This window comes from Lepus europaeus, chromosome 8, assembly GCF_033115175.1.
Source record: "Lepus europaeus isolate LE1 chromosome 8, mLepTim1.pri, whole genome shotgun sequence".
Lineage (NCBI taxonomy): Eukaryota > Metazoa > Chordata > Mammalia > Lagomorpha > Leporidae > Lepus > Lepus europaeus.
Window position 1 is genome coordinate 20491364 of NC_084834.1, and position 25439 is coordinate 20516802.

The 25439-nt window shown below is 39.2% G+C and overlaps 1 protein-coding gene across 1 annotated transcript in view; it reads left to right on the forward strand.

The window, feature by feature from the left end:
- The window catches only part of PDGFC (platelet derived growth factor C), a 214889-nt gene that overhangs the window by 114210 nt on the left and 75240 nt on the right, over nt 1-25439 (forward strand). The window lies entirely within an intron of this gene.

The following is a 25439-nucleotide window of genomic DNA, read 5'->3' on the forward strand; positions in this document are numbered from 1 at the left end:
TCACTTCAGTGGCATTTGTATATCATAAAAATATTTTACTTGAACTTCTTTGCAGGGATCTTCATTTTCTCTTTGATATTCAAGTTAAAAGAGAATTTTCATTTTATTGTATATTACAGATAAATATTTCAATGGATGAACTATGTACTTGCTGTCATCACACTTTTTATCTTTAGTATTTACATAGTTACATTTTTCACGTAACTTTTTATGTGATTATGCATTTCATGTTGTTTTATTCCTTACATCTGTAATTTTAGACTGTGAGAACTAGGAGCTATTCTATCATTAGTGGAATGTGTTATTCAACACTTCATTGTATGGATAAAGAAACAGAATGGAGAATTAAAGTAATTGTTCTAGATCTCATTAGTATATTATATCTAAACAAATGCTAGAACCCATTTTTTGTAACACTCATTTGGGTAGTTTTTCCCCAGGTGATACTAGTAGCACCCTTTATATTCTTTCCATAAGCGAGATTTCATAATCTTGTCAGTTATAGAGAAGGGTCTTAGATTTTTGCCCTGCCTATAGAATAGCAATTTAGCCTATCTCAGTTTCGTGGATGAAGACAAGAGATGGCTGGGTCATGGAGAAAAGGTTTTAGTAGAAAAATATAAATATCTGATGTACTGTGCTTTCTTATTCTTTTTCCAGAGTTCTATTTCCCATAGTCCACACCAACAGGGTTCATGTTACACTTGAATACTTAGTGTGTTATAGATGAGGAAACACTATAGATGTGTACATTCATATTTACATATTCATGTGTATAAATAATATATGTTATTAGTTAAGTAATAAAAATTAAACTCTTATCCAGCATGCCTCACCAGTGTGTTACACAGCTTCACCCAGCATATACTACCAGTAGTTTGAAATCTCTTTCGCAAGTTTATCCCTGATCACATCTTCTTGTCCCTGCAAAAAGAATCATTTTCTTAAATTGTTACTTATTCTTCCTTTCTCTATAATTTTATGACATGTACACATTTGCCTACACCCTACCCTTTAAAATAATTTATTTTGGCTTGTTTTCAAATATGTCAATGCATTAATGCAGCCGGCGCCACGGCTCACTAGGCTAATCCTCCGCCTTGTGGCGCCGGCACACTGGGTTCTAGTCCCGGTCGGGGCACCGATTCTGTCCCGGTTGCCCCTCTTCCAAGCCAGCTCTCTGCTGTGGCCAGGGAGTGCAGTGGAGGATGGCCCAAGTGCTTGGGCCCTGCACCCCATGGGAGACCAGGATAAGCACCTGGCTCCTGGCTTCGGATCAGTGTGGTGTGCCGACCGCAGCGCGCCAGCCGCGGCGGCCATTGGAGGGTGAACCAACGGCCAAGGAAGACCTTTCTCTCTGTCTCTCTCACTGTCCACTCTGTCTGTCAAAAAATAAAAAAAAAATAAAAAAAGTCAATGCATTAATGCTATAGGTTTTCTTTGTGACTTGATACAACGTTTCAAAACAAGTGAATACAAACAATGTTACGTTAAAATTGATTTATGTTGGTGACCAGAGCTTAGTTCATTGGTTTTCATTGATGTGTAGAATTTCTTTGAAAAAATAGTCAACCTTACTGTTATTAGCAATTTCAGAGTAACTTATTGAGAAGGCAACTCGGTTCAATAACAATCTAAGATATAGATTAACATTTTTTGGTAATCATATATTCTACAAATCAGATATTTGTCTTTTGGAACTAGCTTATTTCACTAAGCATAATGGTCTCCAGTTGCATCCATTGGTTGCAAAAGACAAAATTTCATTACTCTTTTATGGTTCCTTACTATTCCATCGTGCATATATACACAATTTTCCTTGTCCAGTCATCAGCTGATGGATTGTGAATTGAGCTGCTATTAACATGGCATACAGATAATCCTTTCTTATGCTGATTTCATTTCATTTGTATAAATTCCCAGGAGTGGGATGGTTAGGTCATATGGTAGATGTATTTTCAGATTTCTGATGAATCTCCATATTGTTTTCCATAATGATTGTGTGTAGGTTCACATTCCCACCAACAGTGTATTAGTGTGCCTTTTTCTCTACATCCTCACCAATATTTATCAGTTTTTGATTTTTGGATGATAGCCATTCTAACTGCAGTGAGGTAAAACCTCATTGTGGATTTTATTTGCATTCCCCTGATTACTAGTGATCCTGAGCTTTGTTTCATCTGTCTATTTGCAATGAAAAATGCCTGTTCATTTCTTAGCCCATTTCTTAATTGGATTGTTGTGTTGTTGAATTTCTTGAGCTCCTTATGTATTCTGGACACTAACCCTTTATCAGATGTATAGTTTGCAAATATTTTCTCCCATTCTGTTATTGGCCTCTTAACTTTGTTAAGTGTTTCCTTTGCTGTGCAGAATTTTCTTAGCTTAATGTAATCCCATTTGCCTAGTTTTGCTTTTATTGCCTTTACTTCTGGGATCCTATCCAAGAAGTCTTTGCCTGTGCCAATGTGTTGCATTGTTTCTCCCTAGTTATTTGATGTTTTCGGGTCTTAGGTTTAGAACTTTGATCCACTGTGTATTGATTTATGTACAGGGTATAAGGTATGGGTCTTGTTTTATGCTTCTTCACATGGACATCCAGTTTTTCCAAAACCATTTGTTAAAGAGGCTGTCCTTTCTTCAGGTAGTGATATAAGCTCATTTATCAAAGATTGGTTGATTGTAGATGCCTGGATTCATTTCAGGGTTTCCTAATCTGTTCCATTGGTCCATATGTCTATTCTTGTGCCAGTACCAGGCTGTTTTCATAATAACTCTTCTGTAATGTATCTTGAAATCTGATATTGTAATGCCTCCAGCTTTGTTTTTAATTGTTTAAGGTTTCCTTAGCTACCTGGGGTCTCTTACGTTTCCATATGACTTTCAGGTTTGTTTTTCTAGGTCTGAGAAGAATGTTGTTGGTATTTTGATTGGAATTGCATTAAATATATAAATTGCTTTGGGTAGTATGGACATTTTGATCATATTAATTCTTTTAATTCATAAATCAAAACCACTTTTGTGGTTTTGTATTCATTATGTATTCTTTTTTGTGATACTTACTAGTTTGTGAATTGAATGTTATTTTAAAATCTTGCATTTTTATATTATTCATAAAATCACAGTCATTTCTTTATGGATCAATCCTGTTTTAGATGTACTCTGCAAATTTTGATTATATAATATTTTAATTGTTATCTGGTTGATGTTTTTATAATGTTTCTTTTTTTAAGCCAAAAGTTATATAGAAGCAATTTTTCAATTTCTGTATTTATGAATTAGTTTTATAAAAAATATTTTTAATATAGATTTCTAACTTAATTGTGTTTTAGATAAAGAATATGTCCTGTTTGTAATGGTTTAAAATTGAAAACTTGTTTTATTAGCTACAGAAATCTAATTGTTGTGAATGTGCTTATAAAGATACATACAAGTCCAGAGATATAAACTTATTTATCTTTATTAATGTTTTGTTTTTCCCTCAAAGTATATTATGCCTAGAACAGGTGGTTGGTTTAGTGGTTAAGCCACTGGTTTGGATGCCTGCATCCTGTATCATCGTGCCTTGTTCCATTTCAAGCTCAGTTTCAATTCCAGTTTCTTGCTAATCTATGCCCTGAAAGGCAGCAGGTGATGGCTTTGGTAGTTGGATCCCTGCCACCAACATAGGAGACCTGGATTGAGTTCCCAGCTCCCGTCTTCCATCTAGGCCCTGTGTGTATCTGGTGGCATGAACCAGTGCATGGGAGATTTATTTCTGTCTGACTGTGCATTCCTTTGTTTCTCTCTCTTGAAAAAAATGCTAAGTATATTATACCTAATGTTAATGTAAGTACACCAAATAATTGTGGTTGCTATTTGTTTGGCGTTCTGATTATTAACTTTCTTATGTCCCTATGTTTATGTGGAAATGCATTTCAGTATGTGTGTCTGTGTGTGTTTTGGTTATCTTTCCTGAAAGGAATGTGCACAGTGTAATAAAGAACAATTCAGTAAAAAAAAAAAAAAATTCTTCATATTTTCACTATGGAATTTAATCTAGTACTTTGTTTTCATGAGTATTTTGGATTCAATTCTACTACTTATTTTGTACATTTCATTTACTCACAGTTTTATATTTCTTCAGTTTCCTTTCCTGCAAGTTGTCTTCTCATTCCATTTTTATTTGTACTAATCTTCAGAGTATCCATTAGTTTCTGCTTTGAATGAGTACCTTAGAAATGCACATTTAACATAACAATATCTATAGCTAATCAGGGAGTAGGCACTTGCCCAGTGTTTAAAATACGCCTGGGACCCCCTACATCCCATATCACAGTGCCTGGGTTCAAGAGCCAGCTAAACTTCCAATTCCAGCTGCTTGCTAATCCATACCCTGGAGGATCAGGGGTTGATGGCTCAAGTATTTGAGCTGCTGCCACCTGTTTTGGAGTATCAGCTTGAGTTCCTGGCTACTGGCTTGTGGCTGGCCCAGCCCAGGTTGTTGCAGGCATTTGGAGCGTGATCAAGAAGATGGACAATCTGTGTGTCTGTCTCTGTCTCTCTGCCTCTCACATACAGATTATGTTTATATATATTAGGTAATCATGTTTGCCCACTTCCCGCAATACAGTATTGCCTTGTAAGGTTTTAGCTGCTGCCAAATGCTGGCTCCTTAGATGGAGCTACGCATGGACTGTAACCCTTGGATGAGCTGTAACCTGTTGATAAAACCGAGGTGACTTTTTTGCTTTTTGTGATGATGTAGGGAACCCCTTGACAGGATCACTGTAGTCTGTCTGATGAAGAAAAACAATCCAGACTTTGTGAATGTGAAGTTTGGCTTAGAATGGATCTTCCCATGCAGGGACTTGACTGGGGTTAGATACAGATTAGTAAAGTTGTGTTGCTGTGCAGGAGCCTCTGGGATTGTAATGGAGGCACTGAGACAAAGTGCTGGTGCTGTGAGCGGTGATCTGGGTCGAGCAGGCAGTGTGAATCCTTTTAGTCCAGAGTGGTTCTGGTTCTCACTGCAGTCACCGGCAGTGGTAGTTGAAGATTTTAGCTTTCTCATTGTTTTTAACTGTGCAAATTGCTTTTATCGTTTTGTGCAATCTGTGTGTATCTTTAATCATTTGTCTAGTTTGGGCGCCAACCATTCCTTCTTACCTCCCACAATATTTTTTTAGGTTTACTTTACTTCTTTAATTGTAGACTTTGAAAGAAGTTTCTCAGATGAAAGTCTGTTGGTATTCAATACTCTATTGTAGTGTTTTTGATATTCTGTTTATTTCATATTCATTCCTAGAAGACAGTCAGGTTGGATATAGAATTTTAGGCTCTGTATTGAAGTTTTTTTCAATATCTTGCCGACTGCCATCATCACATTACTTGCTGACATAGGCTTGTGGTCTCCACAGAGCAGTGCACATTCTTCTTCAACCCCAGCTTCTTCTGCTGTGCCCACCATGGTGCATTAAGTTCAGCCTCGTGATGCCAGGGCTCAGCAGATACCCCAGGGTGTCAGGGCATACTTAACTCCCTGAACTCTCACTTTCTCTTGTTTGTGTGTCTTTCAAAGAATTCCCTAATTAAAAACAATGGCTTTCATGCTTTTTTTTTTTTTTGTCAGCACCTTTAGTTGTAAAGTACCAAGAGGAACATTTCTGCCTGACTTTTGTCCAACTCCATGTGGTGAGAATGTAGACTGATGACAAGGAAAATGAATTTTTATTTCCTGCTAGGGCCTACTACTACTAAATTGAACCCTATTTTTTTTAAAGGCAAAGTCAATTATTTTCCATGATAGTCCTATGGATCTGAAATACAAATGTGTCCCGTTAGAATTTATTTTAAGAATATATCCTGCTACATTTGAAATATTTTTTCAAGGCTAAAACATAGGAAAGTCTAAAAAAATCTCATTCATTCTTCTAGCTGTATTTTAAGAGGATAGGGTTTGGTGGGATGTGTTAAGCTTCTGTATAGCCCTGCCATGTTTCTCAAATCAGCTATTATAAAGAAAAATAGTGAAGCAAGTGTTCATGACATTGAAGATTATTACAAAATGCAAGTAAGGTCCTTTTACTTTTATAGCCTGATTTGTACATGCAAGAAATGTTGTAGAGGGTATTGGGGTAGGACAGGCAGGAAGGAGGACAGGGGATCGTGGGCATACATTTGGGTAGATAGAGGGTACCAGCACTGCTTTGATACAGTACACAATGAGCTTTGTCTTGTTTTTCAATGATGCATGTGTCTTATGGAGATCCCTGATCCCTGATAGAAAGCTGTGAAATGGAGGCCACTTGTGGAGGCTGTGCATGTGTGTGTGTGTGTAAAAGAAAGAGAAACAGAGACAGAGAGATACAGAAGAGAGAGAAAGAGAGAGAGAGAGAGAGAGAGAGAGAGAGAGAGAGAGAATCAGGTGGCTAAATATAGAAAAAGGCACAAGTGAATATCGGTGGACTTCTAGTCCTCTGCTTGAAAATCAGTCATGTTACTTAGAGATTATGTTTTCTCCAAGACTTCTGATGTTAGTTACACATGGTGTCCCTACAAGAATATGTTTTTTAGAGCAAAGATTTTCTTATTCACTTCTTTCTTTCTGCAGTAGATAATCTGCTTATAGCTTATTATCTTCATTCCAATATGTTTTGGTACCCATAGGTTCAGGTATTCCACAGAACAGTAGGTAAACCATAATCAATGATTGCTAATTGCCTGATATGATTGGTTAATACTGTATATATCTGTTTAAGTATTACATAATGTTCTTCTAATAAATGGGCATTTCAGTTTAGTCTGAAATTTAAAACTAAAAATACATTGAAAATAGGTAAATGTGGACTGGTGTTGTGGCATAATGGATAAAGCTGGTGCCTACAATGTTGGGATCACATGTCAGTTCTAGTTCGTACCCCAGCTACTCCACTTCCAGTCCAGCTACTTGCTAATGACATGGGAAGAGCAGTGGGAGATGGCCCAAGTGCTTGGGCCCCTGCACCCATGTGGGGGACCTGGAAGAAGCTCCTGGCTCCTGGCTTGGTTCTGGCCTAGCCCCTGCCATAGCTGCTATCTGGGGAGTGAACTAGAGAATGGCAGATCTCTCTTTCTCTATCTGTGTCTCTGTCTCTCTCTGTAACTTTGACTTTAAATAAATATTTTAAAAATGATAAATAAATGGTACTGATAAAAACTAATATGCTTATTCTATGTAAGATTTTTCAAAGATAAGGTTTATGAGACAATATTTTTTTTTAAAAAGTGAGTGAATCAATCAATTCAATTGAAAATTGTGCCAATTCTTCAACAAACTTCCTTAGCTTCTTTTGGAGAAATCCATAACCAGACCAATGTGGGGAAAAATGAACAATTTATAGGAATGCTAAGTCTGTTATATATATATATATAAAAAACTGACTTTTTAACATTTAGAATTTAAGAACAAAGCACAGTAGTTTTTCTTTTATAAATTTAGACATTTTATTCTCTTCCTCTCTTCCTCCTGTTTATCATAGAATTAATGTGGCCTTATTATTTGCTCATTTATTTACTCCTACATTCAACAACATTTGCCGAGTACTGTGGTGGGTAATAAGATGTCATCAGTGAACAGCATTTGGCTCATGCCCTCAAGTAGCTCAAGTAGCTCACGGTCTGGGTCAAGAGGCAAAGAAGTAAACAGGCAGAGATGATAGAATGCCCCCACCCTGGGACACGGTAACTTCAGAGGCTTTGTTTAGATTGCTATGTTGCCCATATTTATAATTCATACCATAATTGTCTAGTTTTTACCAGTAACAGTCTCTCAACAGTTGTTATTAATTTATTGTACAAGGGGTTGATAGTCGACGAGTTCTCCTCTGGAGACCTCAACAAGCCACTCACTTTCTGGGTTTTCTGCAGTAGATACTGCTTTCAAAGACAACACAGACTCCTTAACCAAGTTTGCAATGCCAGTGCGAGCTTTGCATTATTAAAGTTAAAGAAATACCACTTTATAAGCATATTCCTTTCTTTCATGGCAATACACCTGAATTAAAAGCAACATATCTAGTAATGAGCTTCAATACCTTTAATTTCACCATCAGACTTTTTTTTTTCAAGGAAAACATTCACATGAGCCCCCTAGAAGGATTGAGGGAAAGAAATGTGTCACTAGTCCATAAGTGTCATATAAAATTTTAAATTTTAGCCCTAAATGACCCAAAGGCATCACATGAAACCTTATATACACAATTCCAAACTTCTGTCCCCAACCTGAATATGCAAAACTGGGCCTGAGAATAAGCAACTGAATTTTGGGCAGTAACTCGGAATTTTAGATTCTGTGTGATGGCAAGGAAAAGATAAACAAAATGTCATCTTCTTTGCACAGTATACTGTGGGAACCCAACTGTAAGGCCGGAAGAGTATTTACCCAGGGTGTAGGTGACGGTAGGGTTCCTTCTTGTGCTAGCCTATCCCAGCCACTGCCGGGCCAGGAGTATCACATTGATTAAAGCACTCATTACATCTCCCCAAGGCTGGCTTTGGGAGACCATGTTCACTGATGTGTAGACTTGTTGGTCACTGTCGGTCCATTCAGCCTACTGGAAAAAAGAAAAAAAAAAACAAAACCACTGCTATCTGGGTGGTTCATAAACAACAGAATTTTATTTGTCACAGTTATGGAAACTGGGACTTCCAGTATTGAGGCACGTAGCAAATCTGATGCCTGGCTAGGGAGAGATACTTCCTTATCCATAGATGGCTGTCTTCACCCTGTGTCCTCAATTGGTATAAGGGGTGAGAGGTCGGTGTCCTTTACCAGGGCACTAACTCCACTCATGAACTAACATCTCCCAAAGCCTTACCTCCTATTACCTTCACCTTGGGGGTTAGAGTTTGTGAATTTGGGGAAGCTTTATAATGAGAAGAGGTGTTGGACTTTGAAGGATAAGTGAGATCTGAGTAGCTGCCTAGAACTTATTCCATATTAAGTGAAAGTTAAAGCAATAGATGGGTTATGACTGAGACCAACAGACAGAGTTAGGTTGGAGGTAGAAGATGTAGGGAATATTTTGAAACAATGGATTTCTCTGAAACATGGGATACCTCGGAAGTGTTCCTGCAGTGGTGGCAATAATCAGCTTGTGAAGAACTTTGAATATTAAACTGGATTTGGACTTCCTTTCTTATATTGTCAAAAACAGGGTTTGTGGCAGAATAGTGTGTTATATGAAAGTCTATATTTTAGGAAGACAATTCTGAAAGAATCATGTAGAATATATCAGAGGAGAGAAAGCAGTTGGAGTTGTTGGAAGAATTTTTTTTTTTAATTTCTCAAACACAAAACTTTACAGGTAGATATTCCCTGATACTCACATTTTGCCTTGGTCACTTTTGATTAAACCAGTAACAGAGAAAAAGCATTGATCCCTTTAACATTGCTCCCTTTCTCGTTAGCACTCTGCATGTTGAGGAGGTGAAAGTATGGTCTAGTGCATGAAGAAAACCTACAAATATTCCCAATGCTTTTTTTTTTGTTTTGTTTTTAGTATTTCAAAGGTAAAACTCCTTTGGCCCAGGGCACAAGTTTTAAAAGGAACAAAATCTCCAATCTCAATTTTGCTGACATTAAAAAAAATTACGTTACAGATAATTCGAAGAGTAACTTCATATGTTAGATGGTCATTGGATTATCATGGATATGTGGGGGTCTTCCTTGATTTTCCTACATTAGGGCGGGGACATTTTAGAGGGGCCCTGACAGGAGGAGAGACCAATGTTGCACCATGTTTAGGAATTACAACACTTCTACTAGCAGTATGCCATATTGAGTTAAGTTTCCCTAACAAGTAGAAGCATAAGTTGAAAGTGGAATTCATAGGACAAAATGTTGCTTTAAAACTCTTGGTTTTAAGTGACTGCAAAGAGTGATTCTAACCAGATTAAAATGGAAATAATTGGAAAATGTTCTTGAAAATTCCAGGAGGAAGACATTACCCACAGTCTCAAAAGATGCCAGCAAGTCTGTGCTGCTTTTGGTCTGCTTCTGTAGGCTTGCTTTCCTCCAGTGGACCTCATTCTCTATCAGGATGTCATCATCACATGGCAGAGAAAGCCATTGGCAGTGCCCAGATTTTATCCTTTGCAATCTTGGAAGGAGAGAGGAACATTCCCTGCAGAAGTTTTAGGAAGAATTTTGATCAGACTGATGTGGACCAAGTATACATACCTCAACCAGTTGCAACAGCAGGAGGTTGAAGCTTGTGTCACTGGGCCTGGCAAGCTTGGTTTGCATGCCCATTCTGAGATCCAAGAGATGCACTGTGATTAGCAGATGGTGGTTCCTAAAAGCAGACCTGTTTTTTTTTTTTTTTTTTTTTTTCCATCAAAAGGAGCCAAAGAGTTGCTTGTGGTTCAAAAATAATGATTACCACTGTTAGTCTTAAGGACGGATAGGAATTGAAGCGCAGCTTCCAAACTTAGCACATACTGATTTCCCTACCTGTACTCCTGGCCACAGAATAAAGTTCCCCTTAGAGTTCAGATTTTGTCAGTGCCCTTTCCCGAAATTCTTTTGAGTATGGTTAACTCAGTGGCTTAATTTATAGTTTTGTTATCCGTTGACCTCTGTAGCAGTTACTTTTGTAACTGTTAAAAAAAAATCCCAAGAGGGCTGAAAATGAAGGGTGGAGATCTGACCAAATCTGAGATCAAGGGACTGTGCTCTTGGCTAATGAGATGTTTTGGTTTGTGTTTTGAAATGTTCAAAATCGACATTCCAAGTAGAGAAAGAATGCGTCGTGCGACTCCCAGACCCCTGTCTGGCTCACCCCGTGCTTGTCTCTCACCAGCCTCGTGTGTTGTCCTGGCTGTATCATTTCCTACTCTGCTCCCAACACCTGCCTCTCCTTTGCCTTTCTTGACCCACTCACCCTGTTTGTTGCCCACATCACTTTGCTGTGTTGATTCAGGATGGGTTTAACAGTTTGCACTCCATGATTATTGGGGGAATGTTGGAATGACATTCTTTGTGGCGTGCTTCCTCTTTTCAGTTATCACCTTGTTGCCGCTGGGGTAATGATGGAATCTCTGGCTTGTTGCCAAGCTGTCTTACACTTGGACAACTTAGAGCACCAAAGAAATAGCCATATTTCTGACTGTCTATCTGGCTAACTAGCTAGAAACAAAAGCCATGTAGTAGCAGTAGAGCAGCAGTCATTTTTGGACTTCTAAATGGATCAATCTTAACATAAGAAATCAGCATTGGCCTTTCATATCTAAGGGTTTTCAATGTTTGTGGTTATTTTATACCTCATATTAAGGTATGACTACAATTTATGCTATATGAGCTTTTGCATAACACACTTTCTTAAATTCACCTGACCCTATTAATGCTTGATTTTGGAGGACTAGGTTTTTTCCAGGTCTTAGCTGTCTTCATGGAAGGACCTACATTTTAAATAGGCTGACTGTTCAATAGACCACCGTCACTGACTTTCATAATACAGGCAGACGCTGATGGAGGATTTATTTCTAATTGTCATCTGCTTTCTCCTCTAAAGTATTTCCACAGTGACTTAAAAACTCTTTCACAGAAGAATTATTGTTTTGCTGTATGATTAACAAAGCTTGAATGTGTATTTAACACAGCCCTTCCAGATTAAGCTAAACGAGATTGTATTGCAACTGATTCAGTACCATCTTCCCAATTTCCTTGGCAATGTTTTGTCATGTGCATATCTCCATTTTCAGCAGAAGAAATGATGTGAGTAACATATCCATGTTCACTTTAAGTAAGGGAAATAAGTGAGCCCTAGTAGACTACCTGTGAAGACAGAAATAACTATTATCTTTCACTGACACATGTATAAATAACAAAGAAAAAAGGGTTTTTATTGGTATATTCAGGTAAATAGATACATAGCTAAGTACTTACATAGAAACATAGATAGACAGATAGCCCATTTCATAGAATTCTAGGAGGAAGTTCTTTATTAGATTAAAATTAATGAAGAAAAGAAGTTTGGAAAGAAGCTCATGTAAATTTAACATATCAGTAAGTTCCGTTGAGGAAGAAGACCTTTCCATGTTGCAATGCTCCAACACAGTGATTTCTGGAAGTTAGGACTCACGCACAGATTGAATGATATTAAGTGCTACGATGCTTAGATAAGCCGGCTCCTGGCTTGGGAGCAGTCGAGAGACTGTGTGTTTATGGGTATTCCTTCCAAGATGGGCAGTGGAGACGGAGGAGACCAGAAGCTCCAGTCCCCATGAAATAAACTTTTCCTTTGTGGAACCAGTTCAGAGTTCTAAGATAGTAAGTGATTCAGTGGCACATGTTGTTTTCTGTAGGAATGGAAATATGCTCTTGCTGAGAGTACTGTATACCTCCTGTAATTCAATATGAATATTAATAGCCTGTCTAGGAAGCCAGAGCACACAGGTTTGTGTTCCTGTTCCCAATTATTAGGCCCTCAGAACAGACATTGAGGGGAAGAAATTACTGCTAGTGCATGAAAGTAAAATCCCACATGCACAGAGAAATGGAGAGACTTGCTCCAGGCACTACACTGGTCACTTAGATTTGTTGGTAGGATGAATTTGCAACTTCTTACGTGAGTGAGGTGAACTTACTAGCAGACATGCCAGCTTGAGATGCCGGCCATGTTTTAGCATCAGATTCCCTCACTATTAGCAATATGGTCTTGTTTACATTACCTTCTCTGTTTTGTCATTATGCTCTTAAAGTATAAGAAAATAAGAGCATCATCTCTCAGTGTTTTCTTCAATAATTTTTGAAAGGGATACTTTAAAAATATTTATTTACTTATTTGAAAGGCAGAGTTAGAGAGAGGAGACACACACACAGACACACACACACAATCTTCCACTGCTTTCAGGTGTGGATTCAAGTTCCTTCCAACACGTAAAGACCTGTGTTTCCCTGAATAGCCACAGACTTTGGGGAAACTATCTCTCTACTCTTCAACTATGAAAATTCTTTAAAATATTAATGACTAAAATAGAATTCATATTTCAAGCTGCCGAGTTACACGTAATCCCTTGGATTGAAACCCATTTTTAATGTGATACTAGTTTTGAGTGCTGCATGCTTCATGTTCTGATTAACGCCCTGTGGAAATGCCACTGCTATAAGGAACCTTCCTCATCTCCTCCTATCTCACTCTTTTCTGAGTATTGTAACATCTTAGTCCCAATCCTTAGTATTTTTGAGGTTTAAGAAACCTCTTCCTTCTTTAAATTAAACTCAACATGACAAAAATCTCAGTGCTAAGAATTAACATGCTTAACTGTCTCTTTTGCCATCTTCAAACTCTTAACTGCCTGGCCCAAAACCATAAACAATTCCAAATTGTGATGATTGCCGTCAAAATTCTTTTGATTCAATATATTGCCTGGAGTTATGAAATGAGTACCCACAATATTTTATGCAACCTCAGTGCCCAAGGATTTATTTTCCCCAAAAACCTATTCTCCATAACTGTCTGAAGCCCTTAGAAAAGCTTTGAATAAATGTGCATGTCTGTGGTGTGCTTTGCTCCCAGCAGCTGACTTAACCCCCTACTCCTTTCGTATCAGCAGCTCCACACACTAACTTCAAAAACATCATCTACTCCTTGACCTTTCTATCTGTCGCGCTCCATCTCTGTCCCTTAGTTTGAATAAGCAAGCCAGTTCATGATATCAAAATATTTATGTAAATGGAACCAGCCATAATTTATTGCTTCTGAAATTATTTCACGGGATTGTGGTAGGCACTGTTTTTGTTGAGGCATTGGGGTTAATCTCAGTGGAAATGAGGCCTGCACTAGATGTTATCGTAACACATTTTGAGGAAAAAAAAAAATCTCCCTAATCGCAAGTTACCTACTATTTATCTAGATTAAGGACTTCCAAAAAAGTGACTATAACTGTTTGATATCATGCTGCAAATGGTGGCACTCCTTATTCAAGGTCACCAAAATTCAGGTAGTGGTTTATAAATCACAAAATTCATAATATGAAATCTTGTCTTTTGTACCAAAATGGATGCAACTAGAAACCATTATACTTAGAAATAAACTAGTCCCAAAAAGACAAATATCATATGTTTTTCTTGATCTGTAGTAACTAATAGAATACAAAAAGGTGATGTATATGAGCAAAACTGACATTTTGAGATGTGAGCATTGTTTACAGCCCTTGTCTCTACTGTTGAGGAACAGTGTTTTTTTCTTACTTGTTGAATTCTTCACTCAATGAAGTTAAGCTTAAGATTGTAAAATAGACCAAAAGTATATCATTGTAAAAGAAAAAAATTGTAACGGCCGGCGCCGTGGCTCAACAGGCTAATCCTCCACCTTGCGGCACTGGCACACCGGGTTCTAGTCCCGGTCAGGGCGCCGGATTCTATCCCGGTTGCCCCTCTTCCAGGCCAGCTCTCTGCTATGGCCCGGGAGTGCAGTGGAGGATGGCCCAAGTCCTTGGGCCCTGCACCCCATGGGAGACCAGGAGAAGCACCTGGCTCCTGGCTTCGGATCAGCACAATGCGCTGGCCACAGCGGCCATTGGAGGGTGAACCAACGGCAAAAAGGAAGACCTTTCTCTCTGTCTCTCTCTCTCACTATCCACTTTGCCTGTCAAAAATAAAAATAAATAAATAAATAAAAAATTTTAAAAAGAAAAAAATTGTAACATGAGGAAATTTCCTGAGAGGCAGAAAAGGAAGGCACGCGAATGTGTGTTTCCCATGTAGCATGCAAAGAAAGCACGACAAAGAGAAAGGGAGACATTCAGGAGGGAGGGAGAAGAATGGGGAAGAAGAGGTCTCTGAGTGCTGCAGGCCACGTGCAGGCATCTTCTGGTGCTCACAAGCCAAGCACTGGGTGCCCTCGAATAAATGCTGCCACTGGTCAGTGGAGGAGCTCTCATAGCTCAGCTGTCTCCATGGTGGAGGTATTATCGCTCTTCAGTCAACAGGCAATTAAGTGTGTCTACTTATGCAGTATATTGTCCTGCTTGGAGATGTCTTTATATTATGCAGTGGTCAAATCAGAGTAATTTAACATAGCCACTGGGTTAAATATTCATTTTTTTTTGTGGTGAAATCACATGAAATCCCCCCTCCTAGCTATTTGGAAATATATGAGGAGTCTTCCAAACTTTGCGAGAAAATGTGTATTATGAAAACATATAAATTTATTTCCAGATTTTTTGCACAAAATTATCTTTTAATTAAATTTTTCCACAAGCTTTTTGAAGTACCCTCACACACTGTATTATTAAGTGTGGTGAACCTGCTATAGTAGTGCAATATAGAGCATGAGAACTTATTCCTCCAACGCATTATAATTTTTTACACGTGGACTATGTGCTCTTTATGCCCCTTCCCCCCATATCTTCCCCAGTTTCTGGTAACCACTGTTCTGTTCTTTAATTCTGTAAGAACCACACATGTGTGATATCACTCATATTAGTGAGAGTCCACATATGTGTGATATTCCTCGTGTTATTCCATATTGTATATAAGAGTATGCAGGGTGAAAGGAGAGAGAAAATTGACCAAGTTTGCAGAAATGGAATTCACACCTCTTCTCTAAATGTAGTAATACGATTAGCACTACCACTGTCTCTGTTATTTGAGGGTCTTAAATTTTTGCAGAAAATTTTATTAAAAATATAAAGAATATAAATTTTGTTTTTCAATGTCAGCTCAGTCAAGTTCAAGATATTTTTGTAACCATTGATACCAGCCATTTCATCTTTACTGAAAGCTCTGAGAGTCTTGCATGTTTAACCAGGGCAGTGCAGCTTTTGACATTATTGACAGAAGAAAAATGGGTACCCGCCAAGGTTTTGAAGATTAGGAAACTAAAAGAAGTCAGAAGGAGCCACATTGGTAGTAGTAGTAAGGTAGATGCATAATGATTTCCCACTGAGAATCTCACAAACCCACAGCTGTTTGGTAAGAGGAATGACCAGGGATAAGGTCATTGTGTTTCCCTCTCTTTGAAGCTCCCTACATTTTTCTCTGGAAAGCATTCTCTAACTTTTTCAACACTTTCTCTCTGTGACCAAATGTGATTATGCTTTGACCTTTGCTCTTCAGGAGTCCACTCATGCTTTGACTGGACCACTTCTACCTTTTGGTAGCCATTCCTTTGATTATGCTTTGTTTTCAGGACTGTACTGGAAAAACCCGATTATATCTTCTATAATACGTTATAATTCTTCAAAGATGTGCTTCAGGATCTTCATCTCACTTCTTTAGAATTTTTTTAATTTTTAAATATTTATTTATTTTGTTCAAAAGTCAGAATTAGAGAGAGGGAGAGGAAGAAGGGAAGACAGAGAAAGAGAAAGAGAGAGAGAGAGAGAGAGAGAGAGAGAGAGCTCTTCCATCAACTAGCTCACTCCCTAAGTGGCCGCAATGGCCAGGGCTGAGCCAGGCTGAAATGAGGAGCCAGGAGCTTAGCTAGGTCTCCCATGTAGGTGGCAGGTACCCAACTACTTGGAGCATATTCTTCTGCATTCCCCATACCATTAGCAAGGAGCTAGATCGAAAGTGGAGCAGCCAGGACTCAAACTGTTGGTGCCCACATGGGATGCTTCACAGGCAGCAGCTTTACCCATTAGACCACAGCTGGCCCCTAGAATTTCTGTTGAGAGCTCTGCACTTGTTTTCAGTTTTCTGAATTTCATGATTTTGTTACCGGTTGAGCAGAAATTTACTCAATTTTACCTTTTTAGTCAGAACTGTGTAAACTGAACCTGTTGAGATGCCTATGGTGTTGGCTGTTGTTTTTTTCTGGTAATCTTTGATTTTCTGCTATTTGTGCACTAACAAGGCTAATTTCATCCTTGCAAACTGACATGGATGTTCTGCACCGTGGGCTTCAGTTTCAACACTGTCATGTCCCTGTTTTTAAAGTTTTATTTATTTATCTGAAAGATAATTTTACAGAGAGAGAGAGAGAGAGATTTTTCATCCACTTATCATAGGATTGCATTAGGCAGGACTGGACCCCGGAATGCCATCCAGTCTAACACATGGGTGGTGGGAAACCAAGTTCTTGGGCCATTATCTGCTGCCATCCAGGTGCATTAACAGGACCTTGAATTGAAGGCTGAGGCAGGATTCAATCCAGGGCATTCCTATGTGGTATGTAGCCCGTTCCAAGTGGTGCCTTAACCTACTGTGCTACTGTGCCCACCCTGTCTTCTCTCTTCTTAAAATGAGTTACTCATTTGTAAATTGCTGGTTTCTTTGACACATTGTCCTCATAATCTTTTTATCAAGCATCAGTGTTTTCTCCATTTATTAACCCAGATTTTACAATGAATTTTACCATTTTTCTTGCATTAATTTTATCAGAATTCATTTTGCTCTGTTAAGGATTCTTTTCAAATTGATGTTGAATACTTAGTGCCTCCAACCAGATCCTCTTCAGGCATGTAACAAGTTAGTATGAGTTTATTTGGGGGCAAATATTTGAAAGCCATGCATAATTTTTTCATAATATGTAGTTTCTCTCAATATTTTGAAGATATTTTGTTTTTCTTTTTTTTTTTTTTCGGACAGGCAGAGTGGACAGTGAGAGAGTTGGTTCACCCTCCAATGGCTGCTGCGGCTGGCGCACCACACTGATCCAAAACCAGGTGCCAGGTGCTTCTCCTGGTCTCCTATGGGGTGCAGGGCCCAAGCACTTGGGCCATCCTCCACTGCACTCCCTGGCCACAGCAGAGAGCTGGCATGGAAGAGGGGCAAGCAGAACAGAATCCGACGCCCCAACCGGGACTTGAACCCAGTGTGCCGGTGCCGCAGGCGGAGGATTAGCCTAGTGAGCCGCGGCGCAGACCCATATTTTGTTTTTCTAAGTAGGCAAGGAAAAAAAGTTGTAGATTATTTCCTTAATATCTCTTCCATTTAGCCCATTGTTCGGCTAAATAAAAAAGACACCTTAGTAAAGAATACAAATTGTGAAGCGACACAGTCATAATCACGTGAACAGTTGACTTTCTGCTTCCTGGTTGTGACAATAAAGCAGTCACAGGTTTACACTTTAGAACCCCACCCCTGGACTCTATCCATCCCAGAAGCATTTGCTAACTGGAATTTATGGCCCTCAAATGTTTTTAAATAGATGCAAAGTTAAAGTTTAATTATGCTTGGCTTGCGTTGTGGTTAGGTGGTGCGAGCATTTCCTTGCCCATAATCGAGAGTTCACAGGGGCTGACTGAACTGCCACTCTCCGTAAGGAAGCATGAGTGGCAGGGAAGCCGTCAAATCATCCCAGCCCCCAGGGAACATCGGAACCAGCCAGAGATACCCACGGTTGTGCAACGGAAGTGGAGACAAAAGCCTATGAAATTAAAGGCCATGCTGTGAAGAATAGAATGTAATTTCAGGAGGTCATCAGCCGGCTGCCTGCCAAGAAGCTTCCCGTGTTGCGGTTTGCCTTCCGGGAGTCACAGCCAGAATGTGGCCTTCAGCTGAGATGCCTCGGAATCCGCTCTGTGCAGTTGCTCTAGGTTGAATTCAAATACTGTTGGAAGTCTTGATCTGATTGAGGAGAAAGTGAATGGCCACTGATGGTTTTATATGTGATTGCGGTACCAGTCTAGGTTTTAGGAAGTTCCTGAATTGGTTTTAAGGAAGAGTTGTACATTGGTATAGAGAAACGTGTGCGGAGGGAATAAGAGGAAGACTGTGGGTGAAATAGGCCTTGTGGGAGGCTATGGGGAGAATCTTTATTAATTAATAAGGACCCAGGATAAGAGGGCTTTAGTATGAAAGGAGGAAATAGGAGAAAAGTATTTTTAAATAGAGAACCTGTTGGAACTCACAAGTTACAAAGTGAGCTGTGTGATAAGGGGGGAGGATTGGGCCGGCGCCGGGCTCACTAGGCTAATCCTCCGCCTTGCGGCGCCGGCACACCGGGTTCTAGTCCCGGTCGGGGCACCGATCCTGTCCCGGTTGCCCCTCTTCCAGGCCAGCTCTCTGCTGTGGCTAGGGAGTGCAGGGGAGGATGGCCCAAGTCCTTGGGTCCTGCACCCCATGGGAGACCAGGAGAAGCACCTGGCTCCTGCCATCGGATCAGCGCGGTGCGCTGGCCGCAGCACGCCTACCGCAGCGGCCATTGGAGGGTGAACCAACGGCAAAAGGAAGACCTTTCTCTCTGTCTCTCTCTCACTATCCACTCTGCCTGTCAAAAAAAAAAAAAAAAGGGGGGGGGGTATTCATTAATCTCCTGTTAAAGACTGCATATGAGGAGAGCTAGGGAAAAACTCGTCTTCTGTCACTCCCTTGAAACAAATGAAAGCTATTTATCATATGGATATGAATTTACTTTTGAATATGGAATGATTACTGCATTTCTAGATCTTTATTCAGTTTAGTAACCACAACTGCAGATGGGATATATGTGTGTCCTCAATTAGCTGAATTTCCAGTGAGAGCTGATAATATCCCTAGTTGGAGACAACTTTGAAAAAGAAGCAGTAAAACACCTGGACCACAGAATTACAAGACATCAAGGGGCATAACCTGTACTTAAGCTAGTGTGCCAAATGGTGACTGAAAAATGAGGGGTACTTAACCCTATCGTGGATTTCTAAAAAATATGTCTAGGCCGGCGCCGCGGCTCACTAGGCTAATCCTCTGCCTTGCAGCGCCGGCACACCGGGTTCTAGTCCCGGTCGGGGCACCGATCCTGTCCTGGTTGTCCCTGTTCCAGGCCAGCTCTCTGCTGTGGCCAGGGAGTGCAGTGGAGGATGGCCCAAGTCCTTGGGCCCTGCACCCCATGGGAGACCAGGAGAAGCACCTGGCTCCTGGCTTCGGATCAGCGCAGTGTGCCGGCCGCAGCGCGCTACCATGGTGGCCATTGGAGGGTGTCCACTCTACCTGTCAAAATAAATAAATAAATAAATAAAATAAAATAAAATAAAATAAAATAAAAAATATGTCTAGTTCATTACTTTGAATAATGTCTAGTACCCTGCTGTTTTTTAAAATTTTATTTAAGAGGGAGAGAGAGAGGAGAGACATAGTACAGTAGAGCACTGCCATTCTCTGGAACACTTCCATTTCCACCCTCAGTCTCTGGGCTCCGGGCCAAAGCCAGGAGCTGAAGCTGAGAGCCAGGAACTCAACCCAGGTCTCTCACATGGCTGGCAGGGACCCACTGCCCCAAACATCACTGCTGCCTCCCAGGGCTGGCTTAGCGGGAAACCAGTTAGGAGCCAGAGAGCATGAGCATTCTGACTGGTTTCTCTATTGCTAGGCCACATGCCACCCACAGTGTCCTTATTTTTTATAGAAAGATTTTATTTAATAAATATAAATTTCATAAGTACAACTTTAGGATTATAGTGGTTCTTCCCCCCATACCTGCCCTCCACCCCCAAATAATCCCACCTCCTACTCCCTCTTCCATCCCATTTTTCATTAAGATTCATTTTTAATTATCTTTAAAAAACCACTTGCATTAATTTTGTGAAAATTATAGTTCAACAGCCAATATTCGAGTAAAAGAAAAATATTTTGAAGAGTATAAAGATAGGTTATATAGGGATATTTCAACACTCCATGCATAATCATGACATTGTTTGCCTAAGCCCTATATATGTATATAAATGTGCACTATGGCATATTATATATATATATATATATATATATATATGAACTCACTTGTGTGTCCATCTATCCTTCCATCCATCCATCCCTCAACAGTCATTTGATCCTTACTATGTGTGGACAAAAAAGTGCTAATTATTGGGAATCCATAGATTATTAGGAGGGGCTCCAGACCCCCAGAATGTATTGAATCGTAAGGGACAGGCATACACAAATTAGTATTCAAAATACTAATGAATGTGGTAGGGCACCACGCAAAGACATTGCAACCCCTGCCTGCAGGATACCCAGAAGGCTTCTCTGAGAAGGTTCCATTTAGCAGAAATCTGAAGGAGAGGTGGAAATGTGCCTACGGAAGCAGCAAAGGTGGAATAATTGGTAGTGAGAAAGGGAATCAACCTGCTTTTAAAATATGGAGCCTGGAATGCTTTGTTTTAAACAATTGTAGGCCCCAAATCTGTAAAGTTACCATTACACAATTTCTAAGTATATTCACTGACAATGTGCCGCCGTATGTGATTGGAACCCATTAGTCATAACTTGGTGATATAAAGTACGTTCTTGACCTATGACAGGACTATTATTGCTGGACTTGCTGTACCAAAAAAATGTGATCATATTTGCCATCTGGTGAAGTATGCTGTCTCGCCCAAGTTGAGGTTCACAAATGACTAAAGCCCTAAGTAGCCCACAATTACTCAGGCCCACACATGGCGTGGAAAGCTGTCTGCCTCTCATCAGATTCCTTGGGCTGAAGTGGGTGGCGAGGGCAGGGAGGGGATTCACATTGCTCTATCTTTTATTTTCCTTTGCCCTTTGGAAACTTCAGTTCTCTTGTCAACCAAATGGAATGGTTCAGTGTGCATGCTCTGAACCCGCTGTGTAACATCACAGATATGGCCTAGACACATGTACATAAGAAACCAAAGGTAGTCCCTGCCTTCAAGGAACTTACTTGCTGAGTTCATTTTTACAAGTGTCGTCTTTATATAAAAATTTAAGACATTCAAATTTTATTTTTCATATTTTTAAAGATTTACTTATTTATTTGAAACTTTAGTTGCTGAGACAGAGGGAGAGGCAGAGAGAGAAGTCTTCCCTCTGCTGCTTCACTCCCCAAATGGCCACAGTGACCAGAGCTGAGTTGATTCAAAGCCAGGAGCCAGAAGCTTCCTCTGGGTCTTCACGCAGGTGCAGGGGCTCAAGGACTTGGGCCATCTTCTACTGCCTTCCCAGGACGTAGCAGAGAGCTGGAGCGGAAGTGCAGCAGCCGGGACTCAAATTGGCGCCCATATGGGATGTCAGCACTTCAGGCAGCTGCTTTACCTGCTATGCCACAGTGCCAGCCCCTTTACTTTATAAAAAGTATAAAATATAAATTTTAAACTCAAGTTTAAATTAAAATAGAAATGAGTTACTAATTTGAAATCATAATATGTAAATTAATACTAATTGTCACTTGTTGAATCTTGATTTTCCCTTTATGGTTGATAATTAATACAACTTTGCAGATGAATTTATAAACTAATGGGGGTTAGTGTCCATTTGGTTCTATTAAATAGCAGAAGCGATATTAATGCTTTGAGACTCTTGTGCTTATTGTTTTCTTATCTATAAAATTCATAAAATTAAAACATGAAATGTATGATTGACTCTTGGTGTTTGCAATAAGGGAAATTGAGGTTTTGTGGAATAAGTGGGCATATAAAACTTCTGAATAAACAAAAGTGAGTTCATCTCAAGATGATAACAGCTTTGATTTCAAAGCATGCTGCCGTTCTCTCCAGGAGCAAGACCCTGTAGAGAAAACATCTGGAACAAAAGAGGAAATGAATTGAGTGATAATGTTGTAAGCTTTTAAACACTGCAGAGCTTTCTGGTAGCACATGAACCCAGTAAAAGTTACGCTAGGAATCTTGGCTACCCAAGCACCTTGAAGATGTAGTTTTAACAGGATAAGGAAAGAAATAGACAGCAAGAGGAACATTTTTAAAGAAGGAGAGGAAAATAAAATAAATCCAGGGCCAAGAAAATCCCTGTGCAGGGATACTACCCAGGAAGATGGATTTAGCCAAGTGGGCACCAAGCCTAGTGTTTCTTATTTCCCTCTTCATGCGTGAAATATGAAGTAATCGCCTTAGTGGGACTTAGTACAGTGATCAAATCATCCAACAATCCCAGTGTTTCCTTTTATATGAAGATTCTTGTTTTGTTTGTTTCTTGTGAAATGACAGTCATCCTTTCTTAAAATCCCTCATACGATAATCTGTTTCTATGGAAAATATAATCCTGTGAATCTCATAAGACTTTGTCATTAGAAACTAAAGTAAGAACAACACAAAAGTTAAAAACTTGTTTCCGTATTTTAGCATGTGTCGTATGAATAGGATGACTTGCTTCTCTGATTTCTAAAATTCCAGGTTTTCCACTAGTTTCCATTGTCAAGATTTTAAGTCTAAAGGAATGCTATCACTGTGTATAGTTGATTAATTTTCCTTAAATAATTTTATTCTCCATGAAATCTCATTTTCTAGTAGATATTATCTTAAAATTGCCAATGAACCTTGATTTCCTGCTTTACCTAATTTTATCCAAGAATCTGTTTCTTTTGTGATATTTAAAATATTCTGATATTAATTTTATAGATAATGAACAGACTTAAAATAGAAACAGGCTTACTTAAGAGATGATACAAAACTTAAAATGATATAAGTAAAATTTTACCTGTTCTTTGTACCTATTTACCTATTCACATGTACATACATGTCCTTGTATACAAATATATGTACATAATATACCACCATATATATAAATAGGAGGGCTCTTCAAAAAGTTCATTAAAAAGTGTGTATTATTAAAAATATTGTGTAGATTTTTAAAAAAATTTGTACGAAAATAAATTTATCTTTCAATTCCATTGTCCATGCTCAGGAATGTTTGTTTGCCTACATATAAGGGTGCAGCAAAATGTTCATGTAAAATGAAATTAAAAGGTAAGCTTAGGGGCTGGCGCTGTGGCTCACTTGGTTAATCCTCCGCCTGCGACGCCGGCATCCCATATGGGCGCTGGGTTCTAGTCCTGGCTGCTCCTCTTCCAGTCCAGCTCTCTGCTGTGGCCCGGGAGGGCAGTGGAGGATGGCCCAAGTGCTTGGGCCCCTGCACCCGCATGGGAGACCAGGAGGAAGCAACTGGCTCCTGGCTTTGGATTGGCGCAGCACCGGCTGTAGCAGCCATTTGAGGGGTGAATCAATGGAAGGAAGACGTTTCTCTCTGTCTCTCTCTCTCACTATCTATATCTCTACTTGTCAAATAAATTAAAAAAAAAAAGGCAAGCTTATTTTGGTGCAAAGTATTTTTGAAGTCTATGCATATGTGGAAAGTGTATATTATGAGAAAACTGCCTAGATTAAATTTTTTTTGCACTCAAATCAACTTAAATTTTAATTCTATTTTCCATGGCCTTTTTGAAGTGTGTGTGTGTGTGTGTACATATATAAATTGTAGTGATCCATGAAGAAAAGGTACAACAAGCAGATAAGCCATCAAAATTGAGACAGTCTTGTAACTTGCATTGGACAGCAAAGGTGAATGAAAAACTAATAAATTTATAAACTGACAGAATGATTGGATGAAAACATATTCACTTTGTTAAGTATCTTCTTTATGCCTAGTCTATCATTACGTGTTGGAAAACTCTTAATGCTGATAAGGAACAGGGATTATATTTCTTCTCAAAAGACTAGGATGGAGCATACCTCCGCTGTATTTCGAAGTACTGTTTTGTGTTCTAAAAGTTAAGCTTTTAAGTGTGATTTGTGATACAGAGTATTTAAGAAGAAGGTTTTTGTCCTGGAGGAGAACACGTGCAGTGGGGAGCCACAGGTGTTCTGCATTTACCTGCAATGTTCTTCCAAAGAGCTTTGTGAATGTGCCCAGGTAAGGGGCAGTGGTAGATATTCTAGACTTTTCCAAGGAGGCAGCTTCCCTAGTCCCTGGAAGGTGTTAGTGCTTCTCCTGGTGCTGGGCCTGCATGTTCAGGGCAAGCCTTTCAAATACGGGACTTCCTTGTGTGTGTGTTTTGCATCTCACCACTCTCCCAAGTATCTGTTTGTTCTCTCACTTTCTAATAGCAAATCTTTAAGGACTCCATGATACATTGGCATTTATAACTTGAATTGCATTGACATTAATTATAAACTTATGGTATATTGTGGTCGTGGTGCTATATAGAAAATACAGAAAATAATAAAATCAAAATTTCAGGAAAATGTGCTAATAGTTATGTTATAATAACATACTCTGTGTCTAAGCTGCACAATTTTTGGTGTAATTATACATTCAAAGGAAGTGTGGTTGGTTCTTAAGTCAGAAAAAAAGAATTTAAACATTTAAGAACTGATCTTTTAAATTATCTACTTCAGTCTTGTGTTTTGCCAACAAGGAACCTGAAGTCTACAGCTGTTTTGTATTAAGCACCCAGTTCCTTAAAATAAGCAATCATCAACCGGGATAGAAATGCTGTGCTCATGGCTTGTGTGCATTCAAGTTCAGGTCTCCTGATCTGCTCTTAACTGCAATCACATTTTGAATAATGAATTATGGTGGATGACCTGAAATTCCATTTGAATTTTGGAGGCTAGTTATTCAGACACATTTATGAGAAACCATCTCATTATGAAATTGATATTTCATAAGTATAAATGCTCAAAATAGTTTTTAAAACAGTCATATTGAGGAACTGCTAATGAATTCTCTAATATCCTGAAAGTGAGACAATTTCATTTCACTTTGGTGTATCCTAAAACAAGCTGTCCTTGTGATGTTCACA